Here is a 17338-nt window from a genome sequence, read left to right as displayed (position 1 = left end):
TGTTATGGTCTAAGGTAGTATTTTGTGGGCACTTTTCTCACTGAAGAGCTGAGGTTTCTTTTCAAAGGATTGTTCCACCACTCAAAGCCTCAGGCTCTGCCCAGCTCCTGCTGCCTTTCATGGAATCATAGATTCATTAAAGTTAGAAAAGATCTTCAGTATCCTCAAGTCCACCTCTCACCAAAATATTTCTCACCCCAAACCAGGTAGCAGCAGTTTGGCTTGCACACTGTTGCAGGAAAACATATAATCTCCAGGAAAATTTAGGATTTACAGGAATGCAGTAGTTGCTCTCTCGCAGCTCCGATAAAAGGTGAAACAGCTCCCTCCGAAGGAGCCGGGGCTGGTTGGGCTGTACTGGACTTCTCCCAGCTTGGGATCTGTGGGACATGGAAGGAAAAGGCAGCTGGTTGTTCTGCCTTTCAAGGAATCATGTTGATATTGATAAAGACTGCCACTACCAATCCATATCTCACCAAAATACTTTCACCCCAAACCAGGCAACAGCAGTTTCACTTTCACACTGCTGCAGGAAAACATGTAGTCTGAAGGAAAACATAGCAGGGAAACAGGATTTACAGGACTGAAGTAGTTGCTCTCCAACTGCCCCGATAAAAGGGGAAATAGCTTCCTCCAAAAAAGGCGGGGGTGTGCGGGCTGGGCTGGAATTCTCCCGTCCTGGGAGCAGCAGGGAGCGGGATCTCGTTGCTCTCCTGCCTCCTGTTGCGGGTGTTTGCCACGGCTGCGGAGATGGGCGGGCAGGAGAAGAGGGCTCTGAGGGCAGCGGGCGGGCGGTGTCTGCTCCGAGCGGGGGCTGCAGGAAGCCGCCTGTGCTGGAGCCGCTTTGGGGCAGCTCGGGGGAGCCGTGTGCGCTGCGGGGGCTGAGCTGGGAGGGGGCCGGGCTCAGAGCTGGGGCCGGATGGCTGCGCTCCCCGCATGGCAGGAGCCATGGCACTGATGCCGGGGGGCTCCTGGCCCCCGAGCCGCTCCTTCGGGAGCGGGGCAGCTCCGTGGGCATGAGGGGCACGCACGGCACATCCTGCCCTGTGCCCAGCCCGGAGTCACTTCTTCCTTTTCCTCCCCGTGCAGGGAGGGTGGGATTCTCCTCTCTCACAGTCTGAGCGTCACCACCCAGAGCGCTCTGGTCCCTGGCACAGCCCCACAAAGGTGTCCGTGTTCCCAGAGCCCCTTTCCCTGGGGCAGGGCTGGGGAAAACACTCTCGGGGGGCTGTTCCCATGAAACGGGGTGCGGACATTCCCATGGCAGGCCCTGCTGCCAGCCTTGCTGCTTCCCTCGTTTGCTTCCAAGGAGGAACTGCATCCCGAGTTATGCCCTGAATGTGCTTAGTGCCTCTCTGCGGGCACTGACACAGTCGCTGGGGCTTTTTCCCTGTTCCTGCAGCAATGGGAAGCTGTGCAGGGACTGCCAAGGGTGCCTGGGGGCAGGTTCAGGCTGTGGCTGGGCTGGAGTTAATGTTGTCCAGGGCAGCCTCTGGCTCCAGAGCCTGAATCAGCCCTGGCAGTGCTCCAGTGGGAGATAATCTGGGAGGGGACAGGACTGGGACAAGTGTCTCAATTAGACAAGCTCCAGCAGTGACTCTGAGCCAGCAGTTCCCTTCCTGAGCAGCTGTCCCACTCTGGGGCTCTGCTGTCCAGGGAGCAGCTGGACATGTGCCCACCGAGGGCACTTGGTGCCCAAAGTCCCTGCTGTGCTCTGCCAGCACGCCCAGCTTTCCTCTGCTGCTGAACTGCCCTTCTCTCCAGCCAGTGGCTTTTGCTGTCCTGCTGTCCCCAGTGGAGGAGAAGGGTTGGCCTCCAGTGCTCCCTGGGATGGATCTGCCGTGCTCATGGGTTGCCTTCTCCTGACTGGCTGCTCTTCTCCTTTAGGATTTTGGGCCTTTCCTTCGTGGTGTTCTTCCTCCTGAGCTCTCACCTGGTTCCCATCTTCTTCTCCACACCCTGCCGTGTGCCCCAGGCCTGCCACTGCTGCTGTGCTGTGTCCCCTGAGCTGGGGCCCTCGGCTGCTGGTGTCTGCTGGAAGCCAAGGCTGGGAGAACAGGAGCATCTGCTGTGAGGTGAGTGAGGGGAATCAGAGCACACAGCCCTTGCTCAGATTGCCCAAATCTGCAGGGATTCCCTAAGAAAAACTGCCCTTAAAGGGGCAAGAAGTCTTGTATCTATACCTGAGCTCAAGCCCTGGGATGAATACCTATGGTGATAAGAGCATTGGTGGGATGGAGGCTGAATGCTCAGAAGGATTTTTTTAAGGAATTAATATCTCCAGTGTCCAAGTGAAATGAGATCGAGATAATTTTCAGGGTTGTGTGACAGTGTTAATAACCCCAAAGGTTTCAAGACAGGTGTGCAGTGAAAGAGTCAGGTTTGTTAGGGTGAGAATTGTGGAAGGTTGGAACTGCATGAGTTTGAAGGGACACACCATGGCTGTGTGACAGGCAGGTCTGAAAGCTTTACTTAAATCCAAAAAGCTCAGAGAAACTGGCTGTCCTTGATCTACTCCGCGGGTTAATGTGTTGTGCAAGGAAATTTAGGGTGATGAGCAGGACTTTCCCTCTTGAGTCTGTATTGGCTGTGACCCATGACTGCCTTGTCCTTGAGGGGTTTTTCTATCAAAAGCAACCAGCAGTGATGGACCTGTACTTGTTTAAAAAACAGATGTTTTCCAAGGAAGGAGGGAACCTTCCTGGAATGGAGAATATGATAGCTTCTCAGCATATTATTATAACTTTGAAATTATTTCAGGCAAGGACTCGGGAAAAGGAATAGCAGGTATTTACTGGAATATAAGTATCTATAAATACCAGTAAAAATAAACAAAAATAGCAGTAACAACAAATAAAACTAGAAACCACATCCTATTATCATCACTTTAATGAAGGGATGGGACTCCAATCATGCTTAAAACAATTTATTGCTCAGATACATATCAGCCTCAAAGGCAGTGAGATTTTAGACTGGCAAGAATTTGCCGATAGCTGAAAGTACTCTCATGTCTCTTTGTTACAGGGCAATAGATAACATCCTAATCCAGTGGAAAGCTGCTAAAATGGTAATTTTGTTTTTCTAACTTATCATCTTTACTTAATTCTGCTGTACTACGTGTACTTTTATGCAAGGGGCTACTATTACATGTACATACATACACTTCCAACATCTAAACTCTTGCCTTACCCTATACAATTACATTACCACACTACAAAACCCTTCACCATCTTATCCAAAACATTTTCTTATTTACTTAAGCCATATTCTTACTTACAACTACAAAAACCTAAATTTATAATTTTTTTACTTAATGTTGGTGTACTTTTATTTTTACATTAATCCCAGTTTCTTCCAAGGCGGCAAATCAAACCCTCCAGTGTCTGTGAAAGTTTCTATCTTTCCATTTCCTACACCATCCCAGCCTTGTCTCACCTGTCAAGCAGCTGCCCCTTGGTGCAGTCCCAGGCACAGCCAGCAGGGGCGCTGGTGGCTCCTGGCCGGGCAGGGTGGGTGCCATGATTCCTCCTCTCCTGCAGGGGGCGCTGTGGCGCCTCTCTGCTGGCAATGGCGGCTCTGGCACAGGGCAGAGGAGAGTTGGCTTCCCCTGCACAGCCCACAGGGAGCACCGCTCTCAGCACCACTGCAGACCTGGGATGGTGAATTGGGGTGTAGCAAAACACCCCGAAGGAGTGGGGACTGGCCAGGGAATCACCCTTTGTGCAGACCAGCAGTGATGGCTGGTCCTGAAGTCAGTCCTGGTAGGGCTGGGGGGTGCTCTTGGCCCTGGGCTCCCAAGCAGCAGAGGAGCAGATTAGCAAGTTGGCAAGACCTGGTCACAGTGCTGAAGCAAGGAAAAAACCATAGGGCAAGATGATGTCTGCTCAGACCCACCGTGCTGCATGGTCCCTGTGTTGGTCAGCCCTGCTGGAGGGAAGAGCAGCCCCTGGCCCCAACCCCAGACAGAATCCTGGCACACTGTTTATCCATTGTGATGTTCCTCAGTTAGTGGGACAGAGGGAACTGTGAGAACTCCAGAAATAAACCCAAACCAACCTGGCTATGGGCTTAGAACCATCCCCAAGACAGGACCCCAGCAGCTTCCAGAGCCATTTCACAGGGTCCTCTGCAATTCAACCCTGAGCAGAATGAAGTCTGCTCCCCTCAAGGCCAAGGCTGAAGGTTTGGAGGCACATTTCCTCCTGTCATCAGAGATTTTAAGCTCAGTGGCTCAGTGGTTGCTGTGGCCGAGATGGCCACCAATGGTCACTGGGCTCATGAGACCCTCTGTGCTAATGAGCAGCAAATCATCGAGGGCACCTCTGCAAGTTGGCTCACAAAGTCTCCAATCTCCCCTAAAGGGCCACCAGGATGTCCCAAGCAAAGCAGTGGGCAGGGACAAGGAGGATTTCCCCCCCTCAGTTTGCCAGGAAGCAGCTCCTGGGAAGAGGCGTGAGTGGGGTGAGGGAGGGGCTGCGCTGGCAGCTGGAGCAGGAGCACAGGTCAGAGCCCCTGTGGCCGTGCTGGGCGTGGGGGGAGTGTGTCTGGGGAGTGTGGGGTGCCATGGGGGGAGTGGAGTGTGTGAGCACTGCCTGTGGGTGCTGGGAGCAGCAGGCTGGGCCAGGCAGAGAGCAGGGCAGGCGTGGGGCTGGGCAGAGGGTGCAGGATGCAGGCAGGGCTGTTGGGTGGGCAGAGGGGCTGTGCCAGTGCTGCAGAGAGCCAGGAATGTCCCAGGTGTGTGCACTTGTGGATGGAGGAGTTCAGCTGGGAGGATGTGGGTGATGGTGAAGGCAGGACATTGTCCAGGGCAGGTTGTGTGGCTGAGTGAGAGTGTGTATGTGTGTGCCTGTGTGTGACAGGTGTGTTCCTGTGTCTGTCTCTGTGTGTGTGGCGCTGCTTGTCTCTATTACTGTGTGTCTGTGTTTCTGTCTGTGTATTTGTGTTGTCTCTGGGATCCACACTCAGCTTCAGGCTTGATCCTGCACACAGGAAAGCAGCAGGCACATCCAGGCTGCTGGGAAGGACACCCTGGCTCTTGTGCCATCCCAGGCCGGGCTCCAGCAGCTGGGTGGGAGCAACCCCAGGGCTGCAGCTGCTGCAGAGCCTCTGCCAGGAGGCCGGGGCCTCTGACAACACCTTAGGGAAAGTTTCTTTGCTTCCTCCACAGCCATGGCCTCGCAGGAGGACACACAAGAGGGGGATGCAAAGGCCCAGCTCCTGGCAGAGGCATTTCAGAAGGAAGGACTGGATCCTGGATACTGGCTGCTCAAAGTGTCACAGATCTTGGGAATCAAGTGCAGAGAAGCCTTGCAACATCTGGAATATAAAGACTACCTCAAGTTGGAGTGTAAAACAAGGCACCCCTGGGAGAAAAAGGCACTCCAGAAACTCCTGAAAATAACAGATGACAAAAAAGCCTTTAAAGAGCTGCAGAAGGAGCACTTGGAGAAGACAAAGCAAAGGCAAGAAGTGGCCAAACAAGCCCTGAAAGATCTGACAGAAATGCTCAACAGCCGCAGCCACAGCCAGGGTGTGCTCAGGGAGCAAGCAGAGACTCTGTGGCGAGCCATGGAGATTCCCAAAGAGTTCTGGCCATCACCAGAGGAACCCTTGGCAGAAATGCTGGAGAGCATCCATAAGCAGCTGGAGCAGCAGCAGGAGCTGTCAGCAGGCAGGAGGGAGAACATCCCTGACACCGAGGTGCTGAGGCAGGCGTCGGGGGGACTGGCCCTGCAGGGCATCTACAGAACCAGCAGGGCTGGAGATGTGCTGGCAACACGAGAGCAGCTCCTCAGGGTTCCTGAGGGATTCCAGCTCGCTGGTCCAGAGCAAGGATCACTGCTTGAGAGCGGGGAGTTCTCCTCTCCTGCAGCAGAATCCACTTTCACCAAGTCCATGGAGCAGCTGGGGTTCAGCCTGAGCATTTCTGCCAAATTTGTTTTCTGGGGGATGAATCTGGGAGTGGGTGTAGATCACAGCAGCTGCTTGCAGTCCCAGGTCACCCACCAGTCTCACTCTGAGCAGAGCTACTTTTGCACCACCAAGTTCCAGTACATCCCCCTGGCCTCGTGCTACTTCCAAAGGCATCAGCTTCGCCTCTCGGATGCGGCTCTGCGGGAGCTGCAAGACATGGAGCAGAAAGAAGATAATCCCACCTTCCTGGATATGTGTGAGAACTTCTTCAGCAGGTTTGGGTCCCACATAAACCAGGGTCCCCTTCACTTTGGGGGGATATTCTGGTGGAAGGCGTCCACAGAAGGATTCCGAGCTGAGCAGTGGGAAGATGTAAAGCGAGAAACATCAGATGAACTGGACAACTTTGTCAGGAAGAGCTATGGTGACTTCCTGGTACGTTCTGCAGGGGCCCTGGATGTTTCTACATCCAGCTCACAGGCTTCTGTCATGGGAAAAGCTGGAGACAGTTCCCATACAGCCATTCAGCCCCATGTGGTCTCCATAGGGGGCCCAGCAGGCACCACTTCTCTTCCTCAGTGGAAAACGGGGCTCGTGTCTGATAACACAACGTGGCGCGTTATCGACCGTGGCTTTGAGCTGATCCCAGTGTGGGACATCCTCCAGTGCAATCATAGTGGGGATTTTAAGTCTGCTGGTCAGATGAGCAGAGCCCTCAGGGATGCGTACAAAGCACTGACAAATGAGAGCATTGGCACCATTTTTGGAGAGGAACTGGGCAGTGCAGTGCAAGAAGCCAGAGATTTCATGGACACTGTGAAGGCCTGGGAGGTGATGGTGGTTGAAATGAAGCTGGTCATGCTGATGGAGCTCAAAGAGGATCTGTATGCAAAAAGCAGGAACTACAGTGTATGGATCAACGTCTGCCTGTCAGACAAAGCCCTGCAGAACTTCCTGGTGAACACTGTGCAGAGCTACCAGGAGTCACCCCTAGAAAACACCACCTTTATCAAGGCAATGTTGAGAAGCCTCCTGGATCCTCATATTTACTCTGTCGAGGACTTCCCTGAGACTTCCTTCATTATGCAATGGATCTTCCAGAATGAGCACCCACTTCCCAGATCTCCCAAACTCTCTGTGCTTGAAGAACTCATCAAAACACTGCAGCAAATGAAGGAGCACATATATGCTGTCACCTACACACCAGGAACCTGTGCTTCTGCTGTTCATGAAGCAAAGATAAAAGCCACCCTGACCAGCAGTCTTGCCATTTATTCCTTACTCCACTCCCTCCAGGAACGGGCTGAGAAGGACATGGAACTCTTGGTGCTCTTGATTGCAACCAGCACAGGGTACCAGGTGGAAAGCAGCACTTTTCAGCACCTCCTTGGACACCCAGAAATTCAGTACATGGCCAAAGAAATGGAAGAGGCACATGAGGAGTATGTGAACCTGAAGGAGCAGGATGCTGATAGAGCTGAGGCCTCCCTTCTGCTGGTGGGTCTGACTGTGACACCAGAAAGTCAAAAGCTGTCCCCTGAGCAGAAGAGAGAGCGTTTAGTTTTCATGGAAGATCACATGAAAGGTTTGTGGTCCCCACAGATAAAGAACCTCCTCCAAAAGCACAGTGTGGGGGAAGACTGGGAGAGGCTGGAACAGGACTTGCATTCCTTGATCAGTGGGAGCATGGATGACAAATGGGATGAACAGAAAATGCAGAACATACTCAGAGACCTGGAAGATACTTTTACAACACCTGAGCCACCAAGTCAGTCCCAATCCAAGTCAGACAGCAGCCAATCCAAAGCAAGTGAACCAATTCCAAACCAGGAATTCCTTCAGTTGCTCAAGCGCCTTGGACTGGAAAATCACTATCCAAGAAAAATGGGAATGGGAGATTTCTGCATCATCAGCAAGATATCTCTACAGGACATCCAGCCCAGCAAGGACAAGGAACTGCCATTATACTTCTTGCAAAAGCTGTTAACTGTGGATTACCAGGTCAGGTACCTGACTGTCTGGGAAGAGAACAATCCAGGCCTTGCACTCCTGCCACAAAGCAGAGAGCAAAAGGACCAACAATGTAATTCCTTTGAAAACTTCCTTGATAATCTGATGGGAGCAGCCCCTAAATGTGCAAGCAGGGACGGCCATGTGCACCCCATGGACCTGCAGATGGCCATTTTCCATTGTGCTGATGACTTCCTGAGACAGACCCTTGCAACCAAGCTGGCCTTCTGCCAACTGGCGCTGCCTCTGCTGCTGCCCAACCCGGGCACTGCACACATCGAGTTCCTGCTCTACGCCCTCATCCAAATCCAAAGGAGCTGGAAAGAGACAGAGAAGTCAGGAAAGCAGGCCCAAACAAAGAGTTACAATAACAAACTCATCTTCCAGGCACAGACTCCCATCGTGTCCTTCATCCGCATTGGCAGCTCGGCCTCCTCTTCCAAGTCTCAGCTCCTGAACGCTCTGCTGAGCAAACGCAAACACGACACTTTCTTCCACCGCCACTGCAGAGGCAGCACCAGAGAGCGTTTGCTGGTGGAAGGGGTGGTGGAGATCGCCTGGTACTGCCCCCGTGGAAGCCCTGATGACACCTTTGAGAGCTGTGTGGCTTTCTGTAACCTGCATGGAGATGCCAGGGATCACAGAGCACAGCTGCAGTTCCTGCAGGACATATCTGCTGTCAACGTGGCTCTGGTGTCTGAGTTGGAGCACATGGACAACAGGGGGAAAGAGATTCTGCAGGACCTGTGGCAGTCACAAAGGCCTTTGATTTGTCTTCTTACAGAAAAAGAGAACATTGCAGCTGCACAGTCTAGCAAGAACATAAAAATAGGGATCAGGAACAGAAATGAAGCAGAACTGATGGACCAGCTGAGCAAAATTATCAGAGATCTCCTGGAAGGGTCAAATCCATGTTTCAGCCTGGACGCCTGTGCGGACAAAGCTCGCCAGCACGGATTCCTGGTGGATGCAGATCAACCTGCATGTGTGACAGCCAAAGCAAAGGCAAAGGAGCTGATGGACCTTCTGAAGAAAGAGAAGCTGTCTGAGATCAAATCCCAGCTGCTGCCACTTCAAGGAAAACTGTGGTACCAGTGGTGCAAAAAGGACAAAGAACTCACTCGCCTGAAGGAGAAGGGGAACAAGAGCATTGAGCATCATCGCAGCCAAATTGAAAATGAGAAGAAAACACTAAGAAGAAAGCAACTTGACCAAGCTTTTCCTCTCAACTTGCTGATGAAATCCTTCCTTGGCTTTCTCCATTCTCAGCCAATAGACACCAAGAAATATTTCCTGCAGTGGATGAAGGTCTTTATGGACGAGCTATCCTGTGGTCGCATTGAAGAACTGAGGAGAAACCATCACGAGTTATGGACTGAAATCCTGATGGAAAAGAAAAGCCGGGAAAAACCCACGGTGATTGCTTTGTTGCTGAGTCTTTTGGATGCCATCTCTGGTGAAATCAATGATTCATCCATTGGCCTGGAGCACCTTCTGAGGGAAATAGGGCAGATTTATGAAGCTCTGGAATTAATGAACTCCAAGAAAGAAAGTTTTGCCAAACTGCCAGAAATTGCAGCAGAGCTGATGGTTTTGGGTTATCCTGTGGAGCTGATGGATGGGGACGCTTCTTACCTGCCCCTGCGCTGGGTGGGAGCAATCTTTGACAGCTTAATTGAGAGGCTGGGGGACAAACGAGTGTTTGTGCTCTCCGTGCTCGGCATCCAGAGCACAGGCAAGTCCACCCTGCTGAATGCCATGTTTGGTCTGCAGTTCAACGTCAGCGCAGGGAGGTGCACCCGTGGAGCCTTCATGCAGCTCATCCCAGTGGATGAGGAGCTGCAGCAAGACTTGGGCTTTGATTTTGTGCTGGTGGTTGACACAGAGGGGCTTCGTGCCATTGAGATGACCAACAAACAGTCGCTGAACCATGATAACGAGCTGGCCACCTTTGTCATTGGTGTTGGCAACTTGACTGTGATCAATATCTTTGGAGAAAACCCATCAGAAATGCAAGATGTTCTCCAGATTGCTGTGCAGGCTTTCCTGAGGATGAAGAGAGTCAATCTTTCCCCAAGCTGCCTCTTTGTGCACCAAAATGTGGGAGAAGCAACTGCCAAGGAGCAGAACATGGAAGGACAAAGGCGTTTGCAGGAAAAGCTGGATGAAATGACCATGTTAGCTGCCCAGCAGGAATGCTGTGACATCTCGTCCTTCAGTGATGTCATTGGCTTTGATGTGAAGACCCACATTCACTACTTTGCTCACCTGTGGGAAGGAAACCCCCCGATGGCACCACCCAACCCCACCTACAGCCAGAACATCCAGCAACTCAAGAGAAAAATCCTCCAGGCTGCCAAACAGCAGTCCCAGGGCAGGATTTTGAAGCTCTCAAGCCTGAAAGATCGTATTGGTGACCTCTGGAATGCTTTGCTGAATGAAAACTTTGTTTTCAGCTTCAGGAATTCCCTGGAGATTGCTGCGTACAGGAAACTGGAAAGTGCCTTTAGTGAGTGGACCTGGAGGCTGAGGAGTCACTTCTTGGATGTCCAGATGAGACTGAGAAACAGAATTCAGAATGGGGACTTGCAGTATGTCACCAGAAAACACCTTGAAGGGCTGGTGCAAGAGACAAGTGATGCCATTGAGAAAGAAATGGAAAAGTATTTCAGGGAAGACAAAGATTGTGAGACACTGGTCCAGTGGAAATCAAGCACAGAGCTGAAGCTGGCAGAACTGAAAGAGACTCTTTTTCATGAAACAAAAAAAGAAATGTGAGAATCTTATTGAGCTACAGAAGGAGCAGAGGAAACTGGATGAAAAGAAACTGGAATATGAAGCCCAGCTCCTGAAAAGGAGTAGGGAGATGGCTGTGACTCTGGAAGGGAAGAGCCTCGATGAGGGAGAACTGGAGGACAACTTCGCTTTTGTCTGGGACAGTTGGATTGCTGAAGTCTCCCGTTCTGCTCATCCTCCAGAACGGGTGGATATCGATGCAGAAATTGAAGATGTCCTTCTAGAGCACTTTAAGGAGCCAGGTTTCCATGCACGGATCAGGTCATTTCCCAAAGATGGGGGATTTTCTTTTGACATGGAGAAACACATAACAAAGAAAGAGTTACTAGGCTTTATCCCAGATCCCAGGAGCATTCCCAATGCTGATGTGATCAACTTTCTGCACATCACAGACAACATTGTAACATGCGTGAAGGCAAATATTGATAAGAAGGAGGAGGAGAAACGGGATTACAGTCGAAATTTTATTCATGAAATACTCAATGAAGTGCAGAGAGGTATGGATTCTGTCCCCAGCAATGCAAAATGGACTCTTAACAGAGAGTACAGCATGGATTTGTCCCTGTATCTGTGCAGAATGGCAGCAGAAAGGTTCAAAGCCATGCACGAGGCATTCCAAAAGGCAAATGACCCAGTTGTGTACCTGAGCAGCAAGAGAGAAGATTTCTTCCAATGTTTCCTAATTTCCTGCCAAGGAGCCACTTCAATCACAACTTTTGCAGTTTTCCTTTGTCACAAGATTGAACCAGCTCTTCATCAGGCAATCTTTGAGAGGACGGCTAAAGACATTGCTGAGGACATGAAGAGCAATTTCCCAGACTTCAAGGGCAACAGAGCCAATCTGGAAGTTTGCATCCTGAGATACCTGGCAGAACAGGAAAATTTTGAGTATTTCAAGCAGTACCTTAGGTCTCCAAAACAGTTTTTTCAGAGTTACATTGAGAGACGAGTTAAAAGTCATTGCTTAGATGGGACTAGGAGGCTGGGGATGTTTTTACATTCTACTCTTGAATCTCTCTATATAAACATCCAGTCAGCTGTTTCTTTATCAACCCAAATTGTCAAAGACAGAAAAGACAGACAAGACAAAATCTCTCTTTGGTTGGATGAATTTTGCAGGGAACTGACAGAGGTGATAAACCTGCCCAGAAGTGAACTGAAGGGCATCGAGCACCAGGAGGTCACAGACATTGAGTTCCTGAGCAGTGCCATGGAAACAGCTCTTATTGACATGAGGGACAGGCTCATGAAAGAATTGGTTAATGCTGACATGAGCTCATTTTCAAGGCAGCCTCACACCATCCTGGCAGAGCATTTTTCAGGATGCTGGAAGCAGTGTCCCTTTTGTGGGGCTGTCTGCACAAACACCATACAAAACCATGATGGAGACCATCAGCTGGTCTTCCATCGCCCTGAAGCTCTGACGGGATTCACACGGTGGAAGCGTCTCTTATTCTGGGGGTATGACACACACGAATTGGTCCTTGCTATTTGTTCCAGCCGTGTTGCAAGTGACTATAGATTCAGAGTTGGTGATGGCCCATGGATTCCTTACAAAAAATACCGTAAGGCTGGACCTCCTTTTTCCACGTGGAGGATTCTTCCAGATTCATCCATGCAGGCATACTGGAAATGGTTTGTGTCTCGTTTCAGGACACAGCTGGAAGTGTTCTGCAATGGGAAATTTCAGGGAAGTGGAGAAATCCCTGAGGCGTGGCGGAGAATTACCAAGCAGGAAGCACTGTCTGAGCTGGACAGGCTTTAGGCCACATCCTTGGGAACGAAGAACCACAGTGGCTTTGCAGTTTAGGAGAACTCTGTACCAACTGCACAAAATACAGTCACAATGACAACATTCTCAAGCCCAGTGAAGACAATGGTATCCAATTGTTCCCAAATTTGGTGAAACAACATGCAATGCTGCAGCCGTCACTCATCAATCTCCTCACTTCATGAGAAAGCCAGAATCCTCCTGCCTTTCTGCCATAAACATTTCCCTCTGTTTTTACCTGGAGCCAAATCAAACCCCCTCCTTGGGGAGTTGAGCCTCATGGCCGAGCCTGAGCCCAAGTGCCAGGGCAAGGGCAAAGACAGCACTCAAAGCATCCCTTGGCTCAGCTGCTGTGAGACAAGAAGGGACTGTTGGAGTGTGAAACAGGGGCCTCTCTGTGTCCTTCAGAGAGAACAGTATGTTGGAATTGAATTAAAGTTTCTAGAGAAATTAAAGTATATTGAGCCACACAGACATGAAGTAAAGGTATAAGCTTTAGTTTTAAGTAAGTAGAAGTATTATGAAGTTGCATAGATATGAAGTAAAAGTATAAATCTTGGTTTAAAGTAATTAATAGTATGATTTAAGTGCCTTAAAAAGCAAAAGCCTTAGAATGTGGTGCAAAAAAACAAAAGCTTGAAAAAGAAGCTTCAGTGAGAGCTCATGAACAAAAACAAGCATCAAAACCAAGTTTCAGTAAGAGCTCCAAACTACAGTTTTAGGGATAATAGAAAAAAGGAAGAATATTGCTTACATTTATAGATAGAACAGATAGGCCACATGGGCAAATTATATGTAAATGTTCGTATTGTAGAAACAGAATTCTAATAGGTTTAGAAGAAATGTTTCTGAAATGCTTCATGTTTTTAGCTCAATGGCTAATTTGTAAATAAAAATATGTGCACTGGGGAGAGGCTCACTCTCTTGCTGTCTCTCTTCCTCCACCATCATCATCATCATCACTACCACCACATGAAAGAAGAAGTGGAAGAATAAGAGAATAGAAGAAGAAAGACCAGGGTGCCTTTGCCTCTACTCAGGATTCTGTACCAGTCTCTGCTTTAGACTCTGTACCAGGCCACAGCTTCTATCTCCACCCAGGATTCTGTACCAGAGAGCTGCTGCTCCTGCCTCTGCCCAGGACTTTGCACCAGAGAGCTGCTTCTGTTTTGATGGAGAGTTTATGGTGAAAGCTTTAACAGGGACTTCATAGCTTTAGACTCTTGTGTTTGAGACTGATGTGCTCCTGTAATGAACAACTTTACAGCAAGGAAAAACTGCTCTGCTCTTTTGAGGATTCAAACCCATAACAATCCCAACAAGGGACAGTGCCCCAGAGGCACTTTTCCTGCAGCAAGGAGCTGTCCTGCTCAGAGAAAGGGCTGTGGGACATGAGGCCAGCTCCATGCTGGCTGCAAGCTGGGCTGCTTGGCTTTTGGGTGTCATCCTTCCCTCCCTCATTGCAGCCTCCTGGATCAACTGAGGCTGTTCTCCAGCAGGAGCTGTTGTGTCTCTGGGCTCAGGAAAGCAGTGACATGACTGCCCCAGGGCTCAGGCAGTGCTTTCACTCCCTGTCTCCGAGGTGCTGTGTCTGTGCCCAGGGCAGCCACTCCTGCTCAGGTGCCTGGGGCTGCTGCCCTTCCCTCCAGCCCTCAGCCCCAGCAGGAGCTGCTCCTGCCCTTGGCCTCACTGCTGAGCAAAAGCCCTTGGAATGCCCCATGTGCAGAATTCTGTGTGCCAGCACCTTCCTCAGCAGCTCTCAGGGCAGTGCTGGTGCTGTCCAGGCAGGCTGGTGGCACCTGAGCTGTGCTCTGGAGAAGGTGGCACCAGCTGGCTCTGCCCCAGGGAGGTGTGAGGAGCTTTTGCTGTGCAGGTGCTGCAACCCTGCTGGCAATGCCAGGGCCAAGCCCTCCTGGAGAGCTGGCTGAAGGGCTGCTTCAGCCTCATGCCCTGCAGCCTCTGCTAATAAAGGAGTTAATTTGGACCGTGCTGCTTTGTGTCTCCTTTGTGTTCAGGGCAGCCACAGCTGGGGCTGACACAAGTTCTGTGCTGCAGACAGGCAGGGGCAGGGGGGTGGCACTGGGGGAAGGGGTGTGGCAGCAGAGGCTCTGCTCCATTTGGTGTCTCTGCTCCAGGAGTGGCTTCACTGTCTGCAGGGACAGCAGAGAGGGCAGGAAGCCCCAAACCACAACATCCAGGGAAACCAGTAGCAGTGGGAGGTACCAAAGGAGGCAGCACGGAGAACTAAACCTGGCCTGCCACACACAAGGAGGGCTGAGAAGGTTGCTTTGGAGCAGCTCAGATGGGAACCTGCAGGACAAAAGGGGAACGGGTCCAAATTCTGCCAAGCCCAGCCCTGGCCAAGCAGACCCAGAGCCAGTGACAGGAGCCAGAGCTGGGCTGTGTGAGCATGTGCTGCAAGGGCTGAGTGCCAGGGACTGGGGACACCTGGGTTGGGAGGGGATTTGGATCCCCCAGCCAGAACTGGGAGTGAAGGTGTCCCTGGCCATGGTGTCACCTCCTGGCTGAGTGGGGAATGTCCCAGTGCAGCTACTGGAGTGAGTGAAGGGACCCAGAGCCACAACTGGGTGCAGGGGAGAGGACCCAGTGCAGCAAGGGGCTGGGATATCATGAGGCTGCAGGGTCCCTCACCTGCAGCAACTGAAATTAATGGGCAAGGAGACCCACTCGTTTATAAAGCCTTCATTAGAGATAGCTGTTTTTAGTGTATCTGGTGGTTGCTCCCACGTCCACTACTCCCAAAAGGCAACATAAAACACAAAAATCAACATACCCTTGTCCTCACAAGCGCAGCTGAGTACTTTATTCTTATGGATATATACCTGGTGATGGTAGGGTGCTAGTCAGGTCATGGCAAAAAAAATGAGCAGCTCTGGGTAGTGATTTTGCCTTCTTCCCTATTTTCCCAGCTGTTGAACCCTGTTTTCAGTCTTGCATATTATTTGGGCTCGTTATTTTAGTGGTTTCTGGTCTGAGTGTTGTCCCAGCATTCTCTGTGTCTCTCATTTGCATGTACCTTACGTCACTCCTCCTCTGTCACAGGCGCTATTTTTAGGGAAACAGCGAGGGCATTAACCCGACGAGAGGGGAAAGGGATATGGGATAAGACAACTGGGGCGGAAAACAGGGTGAGGCCAAGAACTTAACAATGAACACTACAGACAACCAGGAACATTTATTAAAGCATACAACTCTAACCGCTGTACAACTTTCTCCGGGGGATGTCCCCTGGAATTCTTTTAATTCCTGTGAAACCACTTGCCCTGCTCGGGATGCCAGTGCGCGGCTGAAGCCACAGGCAGCATTCCCCTCCCTCCCGCGGGAGCGGGAATGGGGTTGGGATCGGCATCAGGAACACGATCGGGATCGGCCGCAATCCCGCAGGGACAGGAGCGGGGAGCGGGGACGGGGCAGGAGCGAGAACGGGACCAGAGGCAGCAGCTGTCCCACGGGGACAGGAGCGGGGAGCGGGATCGGGATCGGGATCGGGATCGGGATCGGGATCGGGATCGGGATCGGGATCGGCTGCAGTCCCGCGGGGACAGGAGCGGGGAGCGGGACCGGGATCGGGATCGGGATCAGGGATCGGGATCGGCTGCAGTCCCGCGGGGACAGGAGGCGGGATGGCTGAGGACCGTGATCACAGGATCGGGAATCAGATCGGGATCGGCTGCAGTCCCACGGGGACAGGAGCGGGGATCGGGATCGGGATCGGGATCGGGATCAGGATCGGGATCGGCTGCAGTCCCGCGGGGACAGGAGCGGGGAGCGGGACCGGGATCGGGATCGGGATCAGGATCGGGATCGGCTGCAGTCCCACGGGGACAGGAGCGGGGATCGGGATCGGGATCGGGATCGGGATCAGGATCGGGATCGGCCGCAGTCCCGCGGGGACAGCAGCGGGGAGCGGGATCGGGTTCGGGATCGGGATCGGGATCGGCCGCAGTCCCGCGGGGACAGGAGCGGGGAGCGGGATCGGGATCGGGATCGGGATCGGGATCGGGATCGGGATCGGGATCGGGATCGGGATCGGCCGCAGTCCCGCGGGGACAGCAGCGGGGAGCGGGATCGGGAGCAGAGACAGGAGCAGGAACGGGGGCAGGGTAAAACTCGCTCTGAAGGATTTATTCATCACACCCGCTGTCCCAGCTCCCTCTCCAGCTCAGCCAGGTTATTCTCTGCACCTTTCCTTGTCTCTGCCAAGGCTCCTTGGCAAAAGTCTCCCTCAGTGGGATTGCTGGCATCTCCTTCCTTGCAGGCCTTGCTGTGGGGAGGAGCACAACCAGCTTAAAGGTCTTTTCCAGCCTTAACAATTTTTGGATGTGGTGCTTTCCAGTGACACTGGGATGCAGCAGCTCTGCCAGGCTGCACCAGTTGGGATTGGGGTGCGGTGACCCTGTGTAACACCCCATAACATTTAAATGTAAAGGGCTAAACTAAAGTTCCTTTAGTCTTGGCTGGCACACAGGATAAATACTGAGCAGATATTCCCCAGAGGTCAAAATTACACAGAACATTTCCAGCAAACAGATAAAAATTCAAGGAATTTAAACTACCTTTTCCAGTCTCTGCCTGCCGGGGAGCTGCTGTTGCTGCTCTATCCCTGGCAGTGCTCAAGGCCAGGTTTGATGGGGCTTGGAGCACATTGGGATAGTGGAAAGAGACCCTGCCCACGGCAGGGGGTGGAACTGGATGGGCTTTAGGGTCTCTTCCCACACGGAATCCATGAGGACTTAGGAAGAGGAGAATGGTACAGGGATACCTTTGAACCCTTTCTGGTACCTAAAGGAGATCCCAGCGAGACGGAGAGAGACTTCTTAGCAGCGC

General features: G+C 51.7%; 1 long non-coding RNA gene and 1 pseudogene across 2 annotated transcripts; one reads left to right on the top strand and one right to left on the bottom strand.

Annotated features, from left to right (window-relative positions):
- Positions 1 to 1310: 1310 nt before the first annotated feature.
- Positions 1311 to 13111, top strand: LOC306798324 (interferon-induced very large GTPase 1 pseudogene; annotated as a pseudogene). The gene is made up of 2 exons (XR_013777907.1): positions 1311 to 2075; positions 5168 to 13111. The product of XR_013777907.1 is annotated as an interferon-induced very large GTPase 1 pseudogene (transcript).
- Positions 12730 to 14770, bottom strand: LOC306798356. The gene is made up of 2 exons (XR_013773323.1): positions 13802 to 14770; positions 12730 to 12840 (listed from the first exon to the last, which is right to left on the bottom strand). It is a non-coding gene; the product is annotated as an uncharacterized lncRNA (long non-coding RNA).
- Positions 14771 to 17338: the final 2568 nt, after the last annotated feature.

Source organism: Erithacus rubecula (assembly GCF_903797595.1).
Source record: "Erithacus rubecula genome assembly, chromosome: 2".
Lineage (NCBI taxonomy): Eukaryota > Metazoa > Chordata > Aves > Passeriformes > Muscicapidae > Erithacus > Erithacus rubecula.
This window is presented reverse-complemented; position numbering and strand designations above follow the sequence as displayed.